Raw genomic sequence first — 18,100 nt, 5'->3', positions numbered from 1 at the left:
TGTTTACCAAAAGCATCTGTTTTAATTTCTCCGATGGGAACTTTGACTTGCGCATCCATGCAGCGGTGGTGCTCGGGAAGCATTCGGGAAAAGAGGACGCTTACTGAAACAGAGCTACAGTATGTGGGTTTTTGATAGCATTATTTACTCTCCAGTAATCCTAGGACTTACACCTACTCCTTACAAAAACTCCTACCCTTAAAACATTTTTTTTAATATATGGATAAAATAGACTACATTATTATCTATTGCACATACCTCCAATAAGAACTAGCGGTTATTGTTTAGCAGGCATGAGCTGGCGTGGAAAAATGAGTTTTTACAGTGTCAAATAGACCGGGAACTGCAGGACAACACTCAGAACAAGTAAATGGCTCTCAGTGGTGGGAAACGGCAAAACAAGAACTGGAAGGACTGTTCTACCTTTGCTGCACAGAGGTCAGCTCTGAAATAAACACCGCACAGTAACAATAAACAACATTGTAAACAAGTTTCTCAGCGCAGCTCGGAGGAGCACTTTTCTTCATAGTCCGTGTAAAATGTTTTTTAAAAATTACTCAATGTAGACGGTTTCGCAGCACACGAGTTCTGTTAAGTGACGTAGGAACGTTACCGGTTGATTTCTTATTTTGTAGCTCAAGTTGAATTAGTTTGCAGTCCCAGCTTGCGCCGCAGTCAAAGGCTTTCCGCGTTGTCTCCGCTCTTTCGGAATGTGAATGAACGAACAAACGGCGATTGTCGGAGCATGCTGGCGTTCAGCACTCAACGGTGACTACGATGCCGGAGAGGGAAGCGCTGAACAGCTGGGAGGATGAGGCTTTGTCACACGAGGAGAGATACTTCTTCCACCGGCTGGCTCAATATGTAGAGCCAGAAGAAAAGGCCCTTTTCATACAAGTCTGTGAAACGGTTTCATCTGCACGGCCAGTGATGTTTGTAGTACGACTAACAAGCAGTTGTAGCGAAGAGAAGGGGACATTACTGCGCTGTTTCCTTTGTCCAAGGCAACTTTGTGCGAGGGAAACGGAAGTGCTTACAAGGCTGAGCCATGGGCGAAAAACTGTCCTCCCGACCCTTTCCTGCTTCCTTGCTGAAGGTGCTTAGTGTCTGAAAGTGTTGCTGTGCCGGGGGTATGAGGGCAGCCCAGACAGTGGGATTTATGCACACAGCCCTTTAAAGAAACTCTAAATGCTTGCAGATACAATCAAGGCAAAAGTTTCCTTAGTTTTGCTGCAAACACAAACAGAGCATAATTGGATTAATTGGCACTGGCTGGACACGGATGGAGGTCATGGTGCATTTCAAATGCGAAAGGTGCTGGGCGCCTCGTCGCTGCTCTGTGAAGAGCTGAGCAAGGCCACGCAAGGTTACCGTCCATTAAAAAGTGACTCGTACATAATTGTGTTGTGTTCGCTGTATTCCTTGTGATTCGTTAATGGTCTTCGATAGTCGTGTTACGGCTCTTTATCCTGTTGAAAGAGATGTCCCAGCGTGCACTGCTTCCACGCACTGCATTTGGGGGCACCTGGTAGCCCAGTGGTTAGAGTTGCTGTGTTTGGACCCAGACCTCGCAGGTTCGAATCCCACCTCCAGCTGTAGTACCTAGCACGGTACTAACCCTAACTTGGTCCAGTAAAATAGCCAAGCTGTATAAATGGGTAAATAGCTTAACATTGTGATTTGCTTTGGAAGAAAGTGTCAGCAAAATGAATAAATGTAAATGTACACCAGGACGATCTGCATAGTGCAAAAGTGTCATATATGCTGGAGAGAAAGCAATGGGCCAAAATGGGTGGCTCCTACCCAGTTTGTAACGATAGCACAAAGTGTACCGTGTGCGGTCAGGCTGATCTGTTTGCTCATGCGGTCGGGTATTTATTGCCTCCCGCCCTGGTCTCTGGGGCCGACGGAGCGTGTTTAGTATGGGAAGAGGAGCTTCCCCCTCCGCCAGCCCCATTAATGAGCGCTGACGAGCAGCGAGCCAACATCCTCCTCGTTAGCGGAGCCTCGGGACCCCGACTGTGCACAGTCGCGTAGAGACGCGCACACACACGCACAAAAATGGACAGATGGCAGTGTTCTCCGTCAGCACTCATGTTTATGGGTATTTTTCATTGTCTTCCTCTTTAATGCACTTAATGTTTTTTTCACCTTTATTGAAACAACCTGAAAACATGAAAGCCAAATGACAAACAACTGAGAGGGGGTTTTTTTTAAAAGCTGAATACAGTTTTCAAAAGGGAATTTTTTTTTTTTTTTTTTTTACTGGGACATCCTCATCACTTTTATAGTTTTTTCTTTTTTTTCCTCCCCCAAAAATTTTCCATGAAGGTAAAAACGCACACATACACACTCGTACCCCCTGCACACACTATGAACACCTGCAGGTGAACCTAGACATGGGCACTGAGACGCTAATTGCTCTTCTTCCTTGGCACACTCATATTGATATCCACATGTTCATGCAAACACAAACACACATGCCTTGCCCCACACACGCACACTCAGAAATATTAATTGCAGTTCATTGTTGGTACACTGAGGAGCACACACGTACATGCTAATTGCTTGATCAGCACGCTTACCCCACATGTCACCCACGCTTCCACTGGGCATTACCCTGACAAAGGCGTCATCTCGCTCTAGCGTGTCAACTGCAGTGAGCCAGCCACCCCTCCCATGCCCTACACCCCATGTGTCATCTCTGTCTCCATCAAGTGTTTACTTGCAATGATTCACATGTCGTTCATTGTGTTTCTGGGTTGGCACAGTGTGCCGGTGGACTTACCAGGAGACTTCCCTGGTGTTTCTCAGGGATGGGGTTTCATTTGGCCAAAGTAGTTGTGGAAGGCTCTCGGGATGGCTTTCCTTTGGTTTGCTTTCGCATAGCTGCGTTTCAGGCTGAAAGCCCTCATTAGATGGAAATGTAATGGGCTGTAGGTCTGCGCCATGCGCTGTGGATTTCCTCTGGGGAGCGTTAATTTCTGGTTGAAGCCCAAATTCGGAGATGGTTTGTGTTGCGGCACACACTCTCGATCTCACCGTTTCTTCACTTAATTACTTTTGCAGTTTTTTTTCCGCCCTTGTGCAACATTGTCGCGTTATCACCATCTTTGTTACATGAAAGTTTAGTCACTCACTGTCTCCATCACATGAGAAATGAGTCATTTTTAAATGGAACAGATGAAACGCCTGCCTATATGCTCAGGAAAGGGAGGAAGTCCTTCGGAGAGCACAGAACGACCTGTGGCTCACTGTAAGGAAATCCGCTCTTTTGGGACAGTGGGTGGCACGGTGTTTAGAGCTGTCACCTTGCAGTTGGAGTGTCCCAGGTTCGAAACCTGTCCCGGTTATTGTACCCTTGATTTGAGTGCTTACCTTGAAAATCTCCTGCATTTCACAACAGACAGGGCTTTTCGATAACTGTTATTCAAGTGCAACTTATTTTGTTCCGCACAGCCGTCGTCATAGCGCACATTTTCTAGTAACTACCAGTTGAAGTGACATACCCACGGGAAAATAGGTCGATAAAAATATGTTTAGATGCAATGCATGATATGATAATAATAAACGGCTGTGTCTCACACCTCCTCGCAGCGGCACTGCTGCACAGCTCCCACTGGCTGGGTGTTTCTGCTTAAATGTTTTTCAGAGGCTGATTTGGAAAGCACAGCATGTCTTACAGATAGGGAACAGGCATGGTGAGGTGAAGGGCCTCCCGTTAGAGGAGCCCACAGTCCTACCCAATGCGGCAGGAGCGGCAGCAACACCGAGAGAAGTATCGAGTGCGGGGTTTGATCGTGCATCTCGATAATTGCAGATGAAACTCGCGGCCTATCATTTCATCCAGTGTGGGGCAGGAGGAGATAATTGCCCGCAGAACCAGAATGTGGGCAGCAGTGCTCAGCAGTAAGCGCCAGTGCTGCATCATTAGTGGGGTGCGCGACATCAGGTTATATATAGCTTGTTTTACAAGGGGAAGGGTATGATTTTGTAGTCAGGATTCTTTAACCAATCAAATGTGTGCAATTACAGAGCCACTGCGTTCTCTCTTCGTTGCCAATCTTCTCCAAAACTCAGCATCCAGGCTGATTTTACTTGAACTTCTCTCCCATTCCCTTTTGACCGTAAACTTTAAAGCGACTCTTCTCTGCTTAGCCGGCACTTGCCCAATGGTACCTTATTACCCGTTTTCACATCTGGATACATTACCGAAGCGATTCCGGTTTCACGTTGCAGGATCTGTCCGAAAGCATGAAGTTCCAGCCTTCCCCGTTTAAAGCTTCTGTCTTTAGCCGCTACCTGCCCCACCGCCCATGATACAGGTCTCCGGTGAGGTGTAGCGGTACACGTTGAAGTTGCAATGCCAGTACCTGTTTGAAACGTGGGTGGCGTGGTGATGCAGTGAGTAGCACTGGGACTTCACAGCTCCCAGGCTGTGGGGTCTCATGGGGGTTTGAACATGGCTCAGTCTCTCTGCAGTTTGCGTGATCTCCCCATATTCCTGCGGTTTCGTCCAGCTGCTCCGGTTTTGTTCCACAGTCCAAAGACTTGTGTTTCTGGTGGTTTTGTGACTCTGCATTGCCTGTGGTGTGTGTTTGCCCTACGACAGACTGGTGTTCTCTCCAGGGTGTACCCTCCCTCACACCTTATTCTTTTGGGATAGGCTGTGGACCATCACAGGCCCACATTGGACAAACAGTTGCTGAGAGTGGAAGAACGAGCGTTTCGAACGTCCTTGCACTGGCCCCTGCTGCTGGTTTAATCTGAAGATCATGACATATAGCGCTTCTCCAGAGCTTTGCATCAATAGTACACCTGTGTGCTGTGCACTTTGTCACGTTGTGACCAGCCAGCAGCTGGAGTGTAAAGTTCAGGAGAACTTATGCAACTGCTCCCATGCGCAGTGCTTTTCCTGACAGCAGCCAGGCGTTAGAAGGGAGCGCAGATCCCAGGAGTTTTCCATATGGTCGTGCCGTTCCCTGCTATTTTCCGCAAAGACGTGAAAGCGGTTTGAAGCCGAGACGGCCCGAAGCTGATGACATCGAATCTGCAGAAAGAGGAGGGGCCATCCCCGGCTCGTGGGAGCGGCTCTGCTGTGTCTCTTGGCAGAGTCTGCAGAACTGGTCGCAGCAGGAATGCCCACGAGCTGAGGTTCAGCCGCCTCCAGAGGCTGTACTCACCTTGGAAACGAGCTACATTTCTGGAGTTTGAAATGAGCTCAGCTTCCTGAGATGCACAAGAGAAATGCTTCAGTACAGTTGTACAAATGTGGTCAGTGCCCCCAGCTCAGTTTAAGACCCAGCCTACTGATCAAGTATATTTGTATTCCCCCCACCCCCTGAGAATCAGCTGGTGCATTTGATTTGTCACGTTTTAGTACTAGATGTTTATCTCCAACATGGAGAACACAAAACAGCTTTTCTGTGTGTGTGTGTGTGTGTGTGTGGTTTTTTTTTTTAAATTTTTTTATATAAAGTTAATCGCTCTCCTGTAATCGCATCCTAAGGGGCTTTCCCATATTCTAATTTAAGAACTGTGCCCTCTCTGGAAGTTTACACAAGATATTATAAGACTAGAGACCAGATGTGTTTTTCCCATTTGGGCAAGGATTGGCCCGCAGGTTCTCGGGCACTCGGGGGCACCCTGATGACTTCTTGCCATGCACATTTATCACTGTCACAATGTCCTCTGTGGGTACATGAGTCCTTTAAGTGGTGATTTCTTCCAGAGATAATTCATTGTTCCCCACCCAAGTGGAGAAGATCTCTGCCACACGAGGTCTTTGATGCCGATATCTGAGACTGCACCGAGGGAATAAACGGGGCACATGTGTGCTGTGGGCATCGGGGGTGTAGGAGACCAGAGGCACAATCTTGTGATTTTTGCTAGTCTTGTCTCATGGATTTAACATACCTCCACATTACAGAGCTTTTGATGTCCCCACACACACATACACAAATATACATCATGAGAGTCTCTTTGTTTTCTAACTGCGTGGATCAAAATGTGACTACCCACACCCATTGAATGTGGCCAGCAGCACACTTCTGGGAGTGGGGCACACAAGCTCCTCCAGCACACACCTCTCACAGTAGCACAGCCATCATGAGGTCCACCGAAACCCCTTTGTATGCAGAAGCGCCTGGCTTTGGATCTGAGGAGCTGCCGCCATGTGCCGCTGACACGTTACACTGCTTTTTCCACACAGAGATGCACATCAAAACATGCGGTGTTTCTCACCAAGTGCTGTCCTCTCCCAGGAACCCACGTATGAGCAAGAGCATGAACTTTGGAGCACGTGCCTGTGTGTGCACCCCTGTCTTGTTTTTTGTCTCCTGGTATGCATATGTCATTTGAAGTGCCAAACTCATAAAGGGAGATTTTCATTTATTCCAGCGCGCCCCCCTCCGTGGCAGGGAGAGGCTGCTTGTTGAGTCCTGCGTACTGGTTTTCATCATGTTCCTCTTGTGTTTGGGCATGTTGAGGAATGCTGCCTTTCGTATTTCCGGAGTTTTCGGGACACTCATCAAAGCACACAGGTGCATACATACGTATCTACCTATTTACACATACATTTTGTCCCCCAAAAAATCTGCTGCCTTCTCACCTCCCACATCTCATGTCTTGCCCCCCTTCATACTCCTGCTTCCGCTGGTGCGCTCCTCTGTAAATCTGAGCCCTTTGCACGAGGAATACCAAGCAGGCAACGTGCTGCTGTGTGGCCTGTGTGTTTGCGATCAACCAGCCGAAGAGAGTCAAAACCCAGCAGTCTGTCTCTCGGTGCATCACGGTTTCCCACCTCCTGTCTCCGAGTGTCCCTTTGCCACTGAGCGTGTCACCGGATCTCTGTCTGCCAGCGCGGCCGTCCCCTCCTCGGTGGGTGGAATAGGAATGAGAGGAGGCTGGGCCGGGGGAGGGAAGAGGGTGGAGGAGGAGAGAGGGAGAGAGGCAGAGCAGCGCTGAGACACGCGGGCCGTTCCAGTGCCCGGCAGCGAGCAGGCGAGCAGGGATCTCCAGCCTGGTGCACGCACTGACAAACGCGCACACACACATACACACACACACGGAGGTAGTGCACTGCAGAGGCGGATGGAGGTGTTTACAGAGAGGAACCGCCTGTCGCCGAGCTGAGCGAGACTCATGGAGCCAGCGCTAAGCGTCACCTCGGACGGGGTGAGTATCTTCGCAGGAGAGTGATATGGTGTGGCGTGCACGTCTCCGCCAGGTAGATGTGGGGGGGGCATTCGGGGCCAGCCTGGCAGGTGCTGCGATTGGCCTACCCATGTAGGGACATGATCTGTGAGCAACACGCTGGGAAAGTTAGCTTTTTAAGTGCCGCGCTCCGTCAACCCTGTCCATGCTCGATAAAGAACGCTTTCCGTCATCAGCGACCGTGTCCTCGTGCAGTTCTCCTGTCCACTGCTTAGTTATTTACTAGACAGCGATATGGGCTTGCCTTCTGAAAAAAACATGTATATATTGGATAGCTTGTGTATTGGAGAGGGAAACTCTCCTGACGACTGTCTGCCACCCCAGAGACAACTGAGGAGGTGTCCATTAGTGCGGAGTCCTCGGAGTGTGAAGTCATTACGTGATGGGCACTAAGCGAGGGAAACTTCAATAAACAAAACAGCCTTTTTGGTGCTTTTGTTCTTTGATAACTCAGATGACCATATGTGGACTTAATGAAGCCACTGGAATGGGGTTTTTATGTTTCTTTTTTTCCTTCCTGGTTTGGAGGGAGGAAATGTTAAGACAGGCATGCGTTTAAAGAAGCTTTTAAGTTGAAGATAAACCGCGTTATCTGCGACGATTGTCGGTGACGCGGTACGCAATATTATAGATGGCAGCGCTGTTCAGCGGGCCACCGATGCCCTGTCATTAGTACCTCGGCAGGGCTTTAGCGGGTCAGAGCGGTCGAGTCCTGTGGAGCGAGAGCGAGCGGGGAGCGAGCGCCTGGCTTCAGGGTCCTTCCCATGAGCGGACAGCAGAGGGTAGTCTCGGAGAGCGGAGCAGTGCAGCGCCCCCCACATGGCAGGGCCACCGAGGTGCACAGAGCGAGCTCAGCTGACATTTTGTGGATGTCTCCAACCTCCCGCTCACACACACACACACACACACACACACACACACACACTCGCATGTCTCTGGGGTGGACCCCATGTGCCGACTCCCACACTGGAATGTTTGAACCCCATCCTAATTTCGTGGGCCTTTGCACTAAACGCCTCTGCTATTCTGCTAGACCCTAACATCTGGGGTCATAAACGGCAGCTCCAACTCCCATTAAGTACTTGTTTGTGTCAGTGGGCTCAGAGGCACAGGGATGTGACATTTCTCCATGGCACTGTGATTTGTTGTTTGCCTCTTGCAACTTGACACTCAAAACACGTATATCCCTTTTCCCCACTTTTCGTCATAGAAGTGCGTTTACTGCCAGTCAGCAGTGAGTGGATCTCTCAGGTTTCAATGAATCCCTGCAAGCCTGCATTCGACCCGCTGATTGGCCTTCCTGTCCAACTGCTCAGAGCAAAACCCGTTTCCCAACTTGTGCTGCTGCTCTCAGTCTGTGTCGCCCCACCCCTCGGGACCCCAGGCAGCCGCCTACCTGCCTGTTTCCGCTCCTACCCCTCGCGAAAACATCATGTCACGTTGGTAGCATTCCACAGCGTCACACCAGCAGCTGAGTGACATGGCCATCACATGTGTCACCGGCATGGCAGGCTTCTTTGTGTAACATGGGGGTGAGCATCGATAGGTGAAGCAGGATCTGGACTTATGGTTGTAATACAAGGGTTGTAGACACAGGCCTGAGACAGACAGGGAAAGGGCTGGTGTGCCTGCTGTCTGCCTCAAGGGCATTGCACAGTAGAAAGGCAGGAATTGTAGGTATGGGAAAGGGACATCAGGGCCATTGCGGTGACACCTCTCACAAGCGGACTTTTTTGTTTTGCATCATCACCTGTTCCTATGTGGACAGTCAGTTAAAGCGCTGCATGCTGATGCTCTCAGAATTAATCTCTGTGCACAGACATTTTGGAAGCCGTTCTTTTAACACAATGAAATGTGTTGGTAGGAGTACAGTCTGTGTAGTAGTTAAGCTTCTGGCTCTTAAGAGATATGTACAATTTATTCCAAGTTGTATGCTGATGATTCATTTGGTGCACCGGTTTCTTCCCACACTCCAAAGGGGTGTTTCAGGTTAATTGTGCAATGTAAATTGAGTGTGTGTGAGAAAGGAATTGCAATCCCATCTGGAATGTATGCATTCTCATGCCTTGTGCTTTCATGATAGGATCTGGAACTCCCTGTACCTGTTGTGCAAAAGCAGTTTCTGACCATGAATGAATGATTTTTTGGCAAATAATGTAGTAAAGTTTCGTGCTCAAAGCTTTGTTTAAGCTGCCTGCAGTTCCCGTCTCCTTTAGCTTTAGTTCTTTCTCAGGCTGGAGAGTTTGGAAAACAGAAGGATATAACATTACAACACCTGTCCCTTTTTCCACCTAAAAACTGGGAAGGAGTGTCCGGCTAGAGGTTCATTTCGGGACGGGTGGTTTTCAGGAGACCTGGAGACCATGATGTGTTGGGCTCCAGAGTGGGACAGCCTTGTGTCCGTACAAATGGTGCTCAACCTGAGCTTTTTCGGCTGTGTTAATGGACAATGTAGAACTGTAGAAGGCAACCTCAACAAGTATGTGAAGCAACTAAGCAGAAAGAAATAGTAAGGCCCTCTAATGGAACATGGTGCCATGGTAAACCCTCTTTATTATGATTTCTTTTTGATTGCAGTGTACATGGAGCTCTTCCATTTTGAAATATGGCAGTAATGGGAAGTGGTCTCCTTCCAGTTCAATAACCAGTGTCCCATTTCTGCTGGGAAGCACGGCACTGCGAATTCCTCAAGGGTTTCTTTGGAGTCAGAGAGGCGGGGGATTGAGTCTGACATCTCTGAAGGGAATGGATGCCTTGGATGCATACTGCATATTCTTCTCCTGTGTCAGACGTTCATGCATCTGCCTGAACACGACTGGCTGGCCAAACGAGTGTAGGTCACTGCTGGCTCTGCCTTTAATAACGGGGATCTGAGCTTCCTCTTATACAGCCCCCTCACATTAGCCCAGGGTTCTTCTGTGACCCAAACCACGGACAATGAGAGCACAGATGAGGGTCTTTCATTACAATCTCATTTACCATGAGAATGGATTAGAAAGGAATGTTGGGTAAAGATCATTGGCGCAAATCTAATTAGTATATGTTTGCCCAGAAGGACAAGACAAAAACCTTTTACACTTTTATAAAATGCATTAGGTTTTCAGAGGGCAGTGGAGTGTTGCTGATAGGGGCAACAGTTAGTGTACTGGTTCAAGCCGGTGTCTGTTGACTCGGGAGGTTGCAGGTCTGAATCTCGTCACCTACTGTAATATACTTGACCAAGGTATCTTCCCTAAATTGATACAGTAAAAGTTACCCAGGTGTATAAATGGATGAATCATTGTAAATAGGCTGAGAGCGTAAGTTGTTTTGGAGAAAAGCATTAAGTAAATGTGATGTGGGCCCCACACAAAGCAAAGAGTTGCTGAGATGCAGCAGAATGTCCACAGCAAAGGCATTTGAATGCGAAAGAGACAAGCTGCCTTTTACGAGCTTTTGTTTCTGTAGTTCACTTGCACACCAGGGAAGAGCTAGTGTGTGCTCACAATGGCTCTCGCCTCGCCGTTTCTCCAGCTCGAGCTGGCTTCATTCCCTCATTACATTCCCATCATTGCGTCTCTCGTTGGGTACGTTTTGTGATGTGCTTCGCTCCTGCTCTCTCTTCGTATTGGAAAGGTCATCTCGTCTGAGCAAAGCCTGACTGCTTTACTCCCCGGGACCATGTCAGTATTGGCAGTCGCATCACTGGTATTCAAATCATGTTTCTTAAGACTGCATCAGTATTTATTTGTTTAGCCGAAACTTTTCTCAGAAGGAGCTGACAACGTTAGATGTTATACACTAGGTCCCCATTATGAAGACCTGAGTCATGAATTTCCAGAGATATTTTTTATTTGTTTATTTATTTAATTTTAATAGTATTTACTTTTCTGTTTTCAAAATTTTGCTGTGGAGCAAATGTCGCCAGCATTTCTGTTTTGCGCCATTAGTTGGCAGTAAAGTGCACCCAGTCAGAGAAGGAGTGTAGGAATGGATAAATTCTCGCTTCTATAGTGTTTACAGGTTTCGTCTGTAACAAGTAGCAAGATGATAACCGCTGCACATGTTTATGGGAGAACCCTGTGCTGTGCTCTTCAAGGAACCCTGCGTAAATTGAGTCACTTAGATGTTAAGTTCACTGTTGCCTACATGGCAAAGAAGATCACAAAACAACCCAAATAACGTAGCTAAAGAAGAAAATGAGTAAACGGCGTGCACAAGCCACATAAATATCTCATGTACACTCTGTAACTAAGTAAAAATGACCAGCTGCGTGAATTGAAAACGTCTAAAACCGTAAGATATGTTAATTGCCTGCATGAAAGCATGTCAAGTAATAAACGATAAGCAAATCTCTCTCTCTCTCTCTCTCCCCCGCCACATAACATAATCCTTAAAATATCCACTTCTGTACTGCTCATTAGAGAAGCACACTAAAACTGTGGCACAAAAAACAAACGCAGAAGGAAATGCAGTTAAACATTAATCGACCTGGAGCGGACCTGCAGACGTGCGGCAGAGCAGTGACGTAACTTGCTTTTCAGGATTTCCCCTCTCCTTCGTGTTTCGGCAAGAGATGCTCGTCATCCATTCCATGCCATGCTTAAGTATACAATAAATAAGAGCGTAATAATACAGATGTACCCTGCTTTATTTGCCAGGTAGTCTTTCTGTAAAAGTCTCAACTATAGCTATAGTAATAGTAAAAGCAGTAAACTGTTTAACATTTTACTTAACTTCAAGCTACATTAAAAGTAAAACAATTGAAAAAAGAAATGTCATCTCCACAACTCCGTATTTAATGCCAGTTGTTGACTGATTATGAGGAAATGTCAAATACAGCTTGTGTTTCCTTAAATGAGCCGTCTCCCCAGCTGTGCGGTAAAGGTGCAATTTGCACAAGTCGTATGGCCCTTCAGAGAACACGCTCATGTTCGTGTGTGCATGAACAGTTTGCCCAGTCCTGTGTTATCAGTGGTCCCACCCTGCAGTTTCCGCCGAGTCTGGCATGAAGGAAGAGGCTAACCATCCCTGGCATGAGATTTCAGTCACGATTTGTCGTCCGCCTCGGCGATAAGACCAATATTTCCTTTGAAAATGATCGCTTTCGAACCGCATTCTCGTCTTCACCACTCTTTTAACATGACACACTTTATGCAAGCTCTCTTTGTTTATCTGTTTAGAGACTTTATTTAGGGCCTTTATCTAGTTTTTCTTGTTTCTGAACACAAGAGCCGTGGTGAATCCCAACTGCCTTCTGGGGTATCCTTAGCTGTATTATCAAAGCCATGCATTTCAGATAAGGTAGAGCAGCTAAGACTAGACCCTTATTTGCAATTTGGATGAGTTATGAACTGGCTGTTCCTGCTTTGGGGCTACATATTTTTCCACGTCTCCATCACCCCTGACAGCAGTGACACTGAGACAAACCTCGGTAGCCAACTTCCAGAATTCCTCATTCTTCGGCAGCCCAGCCCATTCTCAACGGGCTCGTCTACGACAGTTATAACATTGTTGCTGGCGGCCTTCGGCGGAGCGTGCCGTCGTGCGACAGGGTCACGGCTGCAGTATTTGCGCTTGAGGACGTGGCAGCCATTGCCACAACGCAGTCTGGAAGTAGGTGGCACGGGTGGCCAGTTCCCCAGCACACGCCATTTCAAGGGTTCACAGACTCACACTCCTTCTCCCTCAATTGTCCTTGTTAGTGCGCTTGACCCAAGCACCGATCCCACCTCAAGGTGCCTTGAGGTGACTGGCTGGTACTTCTGCCAAAGGTGGATTTTTGGTTGTTTGAGTATTTCCTTCTCTTACATCAAGCCGGGGGGGATGTCTTAAGCTGAAGATTTAAGGTCAAGTCTCAAAATTTCTAGTGGGGGAGGGGCATCCGGTGGTATAGTGGTAAGAGGCAGCAGGGGCATAGGTTTGACTTCCATGTCCAGCTGTAGTACCCTCGAGCAAACTACTTACCCTGAATTACTCCAGTAAAATTACCCAGCTGTATAAATGGGTAAATACCTGTAGGTAACTTTGCACTGTAGGTTGCTTTGGAAAAAAGTGTCAGTTAAATAAGTAAATGTAAATGTGAATGTTCACAGCATATTTATTGGATAAGCTGATGAATTTGTACGTAGTACTTATTTTAAAAGAATTGGTAATTGTGTCTGCTTTGACTCCAGCATATCTGGAATGTACAGTGGTGTACAAATAACAGCCCCGCCGCCAAGAAATGGTCAGCTGGGTTTCAAGTGTTAACAGATAACCATGTTTTTGTAGACAAATGGAGCAACATTTGGGGATGGTGGGGTAAGAGGTTGCATAGTGGTTAGAACGGTTGCCCTGCAGTCAGAGGACCCAGGTTTGAATCCCACCTCACACTGCACCTTAATTTGCGTGCCAAAAAATGCTGTGCTGTATAAATGGGTAAATTGCTCTAAGTAGCTGAGTATGCGCACCTAAGAATGGGTTGCTTTGAGGAAAAGTATCAGCTACATCAATAAATACAAATAAGTACTGTAGTCATAATTAATGTTGGCCAAAACAACCTGGACTGCTCTTGTGACAAATCTATGATTACTTTTTTGTTGTGCCTTCGTCTGATTCTTAGCTAATGAAGTATTCTGAAGTATTTATCGTCTCAAGCAAATTCACATTAGAAACAAGTGCAGTGCTGAGGTTTTTTTTATGTAGTTAACTCCCCTTTACCACACTCCTAATAATGTCAAACAGCTTATTTCTGCACTGGTGATTCCCCACATACTTTCAGATGCCCTGCTGTTCATCTTTATGTAATCCCAGCAAGACCTGTGGTAACACCATGATCTTTCCCAGATCGCCATAGTGAGACCAGTCGCAGCACATTAAGGCCGGCGAGAATGTTTGTGCCGTGGTTTCCAGGGAGCTCGTCTCCGTGCGGATGGATGGAGATGGACAGCTGCACGGTGAAAACTTATGTTTGTAAGTCAAGGGATCAGAGAAAGGCAAACGTGAGGAATGTGGGACATGCAGGAGTCCTCTGGGCGGTCTTCAAGAGTCGAGCAGTTGCTCGACACAGGTACTGGCAGTTAACTGCTCATGTTCGGTGTTGAGACTGGCGTGCTGGTTGTTTTGACTGGACGGTAGAGCTGTCACGAAGATAACCGTGATAACGTCAGGGAGATTGGAAGAAAAACTCCATAGCAGGATGTTGACCCACTGTAGTCACCTCAGGATGAATCTTGAAATATAATACATATTTAAGAACCTCCAAGAACTTGGGAAATAGCCACCCAGACAGTGTCAGGGGTTTTAAAAAAAAAAAAAAAAGTCCCATTATAGCCCATGAGTAATTCCAAAAACAAGAACGCTGAAACGGAATAAGGTGCGAAAAGTTTTAAAGAAGGTTTTTTCTTTTTTGCTTGTAGACGGGAAATTGGTAAAGGGAACGCTGGGACATTATTACTGAACCATGTGGATCGAATCAAATGCAGTCTTTGTCTGCAGTTCACTGGAGTTTATCATTCATAAGAGTTTTTATTTTCTTTTGACCTTTATAAAACATGCATTAGGGTGAGTCTTTTGTGGATGTTCATTGTTTAACCCCAAACTCCTGGCAAGATGCCTGCGAGCTCGAGTTGAGCGCTCCGCTTTTTCTTCCGATGTCCAGGGTGTGGACTTTGGAAATATGTCAGATTCAAAAGTAAACTTTTTGCCTTGGTAGCTGTAGCAATGAAATGAAATGTACACCGCAGTTAAATAAATTTTCTTAAATGTTGCTCCGTGGAATTTCTGATAAAATAATGACACTATTGATTACTTCAGTGTTCTGCTGTATTAAATGTGCTGAAAGAGGAAAATGTGATTTATTTAGCTTGAAACTCAGCCAGTGTTATAACAGTGGAAAGAACAGTATAACCTTCTCATATTCCTGCAAACGGTGTAGCTTCTCAAAAATAGCCCATGAGTTTGCCTCTGCGTTTCTCAGTAAAATTTGAAGCAGCCCACGCTGAATGTTGTTGTGGAAGATGAAATTGTTAAATAATACTCGACCCGAAAGAAGTCTAAACAAAACCAAGTGCGCGGTTTGATATTTGGGCAGAGCGTTATGACTTCATCTGAATCCCTCGCAAATCGACGGCTTCCTGCGGTGGTGTGTTGCCATGGGAACCACACGGGAGTAGAATGGAACTTCCTAGTCAGCGCCTAGTCAAGTCTGGGGCTCGGACTTGTACAGACATGGCTGCGGCGTACTGTTACTACTCACACTCCGCGCCACTTCCTCAGGTATGTTGCCACATGCAGACCTTCCTCTCTGAGCGGAGCACAAAATGAGTCTGAAGAAGAGGCTGTCTTTCAAGAAAGTGTGGTACTTTAACACCATCACGGTGAGTAGCGCTGACCTCCGAGTTGGATGTCTTTTGTTCACGCACTTTTCTAAGTCACTTCTTCTGTCTCCTTCTGTTTGTCTTTCCCCAAAGAGATGTTTTAGTGCTAGTCATCCCGCTTCGTGGCGTGCACACGTGTAAATTCCGCTGTAAAGCCGCATGCTTTATGCCAGAACTTTGAAACAGTCGTCTTCGGTCTGTCCGAACAGGGCCGTAGTTCTCGGTGTCCATGCAGAGGCATTTAATCCGATCGTATCACTTTCTCTTTCCTCATCTCTCCGTTATATCACTGCGAGCACGCCAAGACAAACAGGGAAGTGTTCTGCGGAGTAACTACTGTCCCTTCGAGATTTCCTTCATTTGCGGAGATTTTTGCTCTCAGTGCCAGGTACTATTCAATTTCAGATTCAAAAGTAAACCGAGAACTCTGTGAGCTCTGCTGACTAATGTCTGTGCATTCCCGTGCGTCCTGCTGGAAGGGCTGCGGGATTCCTGGATGTCCTCCTTATTCGCGTGTACCTCGCCCCGTCGCCCGGCTGTCTGGATTCATTCTTCAGTCGTACTTTTGAACTTTCCTTGGGAATCTCCGTGACTTGAATGCACAGTTGAAAAGTCTGCCTTAAGGTACCATAAAGAAGTTCCTTCAGGCTCAACAGTCTCGCCTTTGTGGAGCTGCGTTTCACGCTGCCAGCAGCTCTGAGGCTGGACTGTTGAACGCTTGTGACAAACACATGTCAAATTAACACATTTAGGATTAGAAACTGGGTCCCATTTTTCGTGGTGGAAGTGACAGCATGGAACGAGTTCTGTAGGCGAAGCTGTTCTCCGTGGTATTATTGGAACTGAAAGGAGCTTTACACTGGAACTATTATTCCCCCCCCATACACCTCACACTTTGGACAGTGTAAACACCGTTCATGTGCCAGCATGTCATATATATATATACATATACATAAGAGTAGGAAGAATGCAAATGATCACACCCACATAGAAATCTGGAGAGCTCAGAAATTCAGTTGTTTTCCTAGAGTTATGTGTTGTGTTATTTGTGCAGTTACTATGAAATAAAGACCTCCAAGCAAATTTTTATTAGCGTTTAAGATGACTGACTGAACGATCCTGACTTGTACTCAGTCAAAATTGAAATTAACGCTACAGTTCATTTTTGTCCTGTAAGACTTTTTCCAGGCAGCACTGTGTTGAACGTTTCCTCCCACAGTCTGGGGCAGCATTGCCTTGCACTTGGATGACCCCAGGTTCAAATCCCACCTCCTGCTGTGTAGTAAATAGTAGGTACCCTTGAGCAACGTACTTATCCTGAATTACTCTAGTAAAGTTTACCCGGCTGTATAAATGGGTCAATCACTCTTAAGTCGTTTAACATTGTAAGTTTTTTTTTTTTTTTTTTTTTTTTTTGGGGGGGGGGGGGGGGGGGAAATGTCAGCTAAATAAATAGATTTAAATGAAAGGCATTACTGTGTGAACTTAGCTAATGAATCATCTTTGGTATGACACAGTAGCAATTTTTAGCTGCATAAAACTGATCTCTTTAGCAAACCGTGTAATACTTTCCAGGTCTAGATTTTGGTATATGTGTCAAGTTTATTAGTCTGGAAGGGCACCTCGACCATATGAGCCAGTCAGGAGGTCTATTTCTTGTTCCTAATGGTATGTTGAGTATGAGTAAGATTCAAATTGTGGTCATCCAGGGTCACAGTGGTCTGGAGCCTATCCTAGAGAGAGCATGAGGTGGGGTACACCCTTTATGGGATGTTAGTCCTTCACAGGCAGTCACAGACACGCTCAGTTCATTCATACACACACACACACACACACACACACACACACACACACACACACACACACACTAAAGGCAATTTGTAGTCATGAGTTTACCTGAAACACATCTTTAGAGCCCTAGGGGAAGAACATGGAAAAGTCACATAAAATCAAAAACACTCTGCAACTGATTTTGCAGCATCTGCTGTAATTTTAGAGATTTACATTACATTTAGCTGACTCTTTTCTCTGAAGCGACTTAGCAGTGTTAAGCTACGTACAATTGTTTACCAATTTATACAGCTGGGTAATTTTACTGAAGCAATTTAGGGTAAGTACCTTGCTCAAGGGTACTGTAACTGGAGGTGGGGTTTGAACCTGCTACCTTAAAAATTTACATTAATTATGTATTCATACAGTGGTTTTAATGTTTTGTCCCTGAATTGGATGACCTTTACGAAGCTGCATGTGGTGTGGGCTTGAGGAGTGTGTCGCTCCTTGGCATATTCACACACTTCTTCCACTCTGTGCTGCCCTTGTGGACACATGATTAATATGAACTTGAAAAATAACCCTGGAGCTTTGATGCAAAGCCTGCTGATGTTGCTTTTTGCATGTTTTGGAACTGCAGTCATGGTTTCTTCACCCACAGTATTTTCTCCTCTGTCACTTCTGCCATTATTTGCAAAATTGCATCCGTTGCATATTGCCACATTTGTTAATAAACATTAGTAACCATTTCCATGAACTTTGAAAAATGTATCACG

At 46.4% G+C, this 18,100-nt stretch overlaps 1 protein-coding gene across 5 annotated transcripts in view; it reads left to right on the top strand.

Moving 5' to 3' along the window:
- Window positions 1–18,100, top strand: part of rgs12b (regulator of G protein signaling 12b) — a 57,064-nt gene that overhangs the window by 10,219 nt on the left and 28,745 nt on the right. The window lies entirely within an intron of this gene.

Source organism: Scleropages formosus, chromosome 16 (genome assembly GCF_900964775.1).
Source record: "Scleropages formosus chromosome 16, fSclFor1.1, whole genome shotgun sequence".
Classification (NCBI taxonomy): Eukaryota; Metazoa; Chordata; class Actinopteri; order Osteoglossiformes; family Osteoglossidae; genus Scleropages; species Scleropages formosus.
The sequence above is the reverse complement of the archived record's forward strand: the minus strand, read 5'-3'. Positions and strand labels throughout refer to the sequence as shown.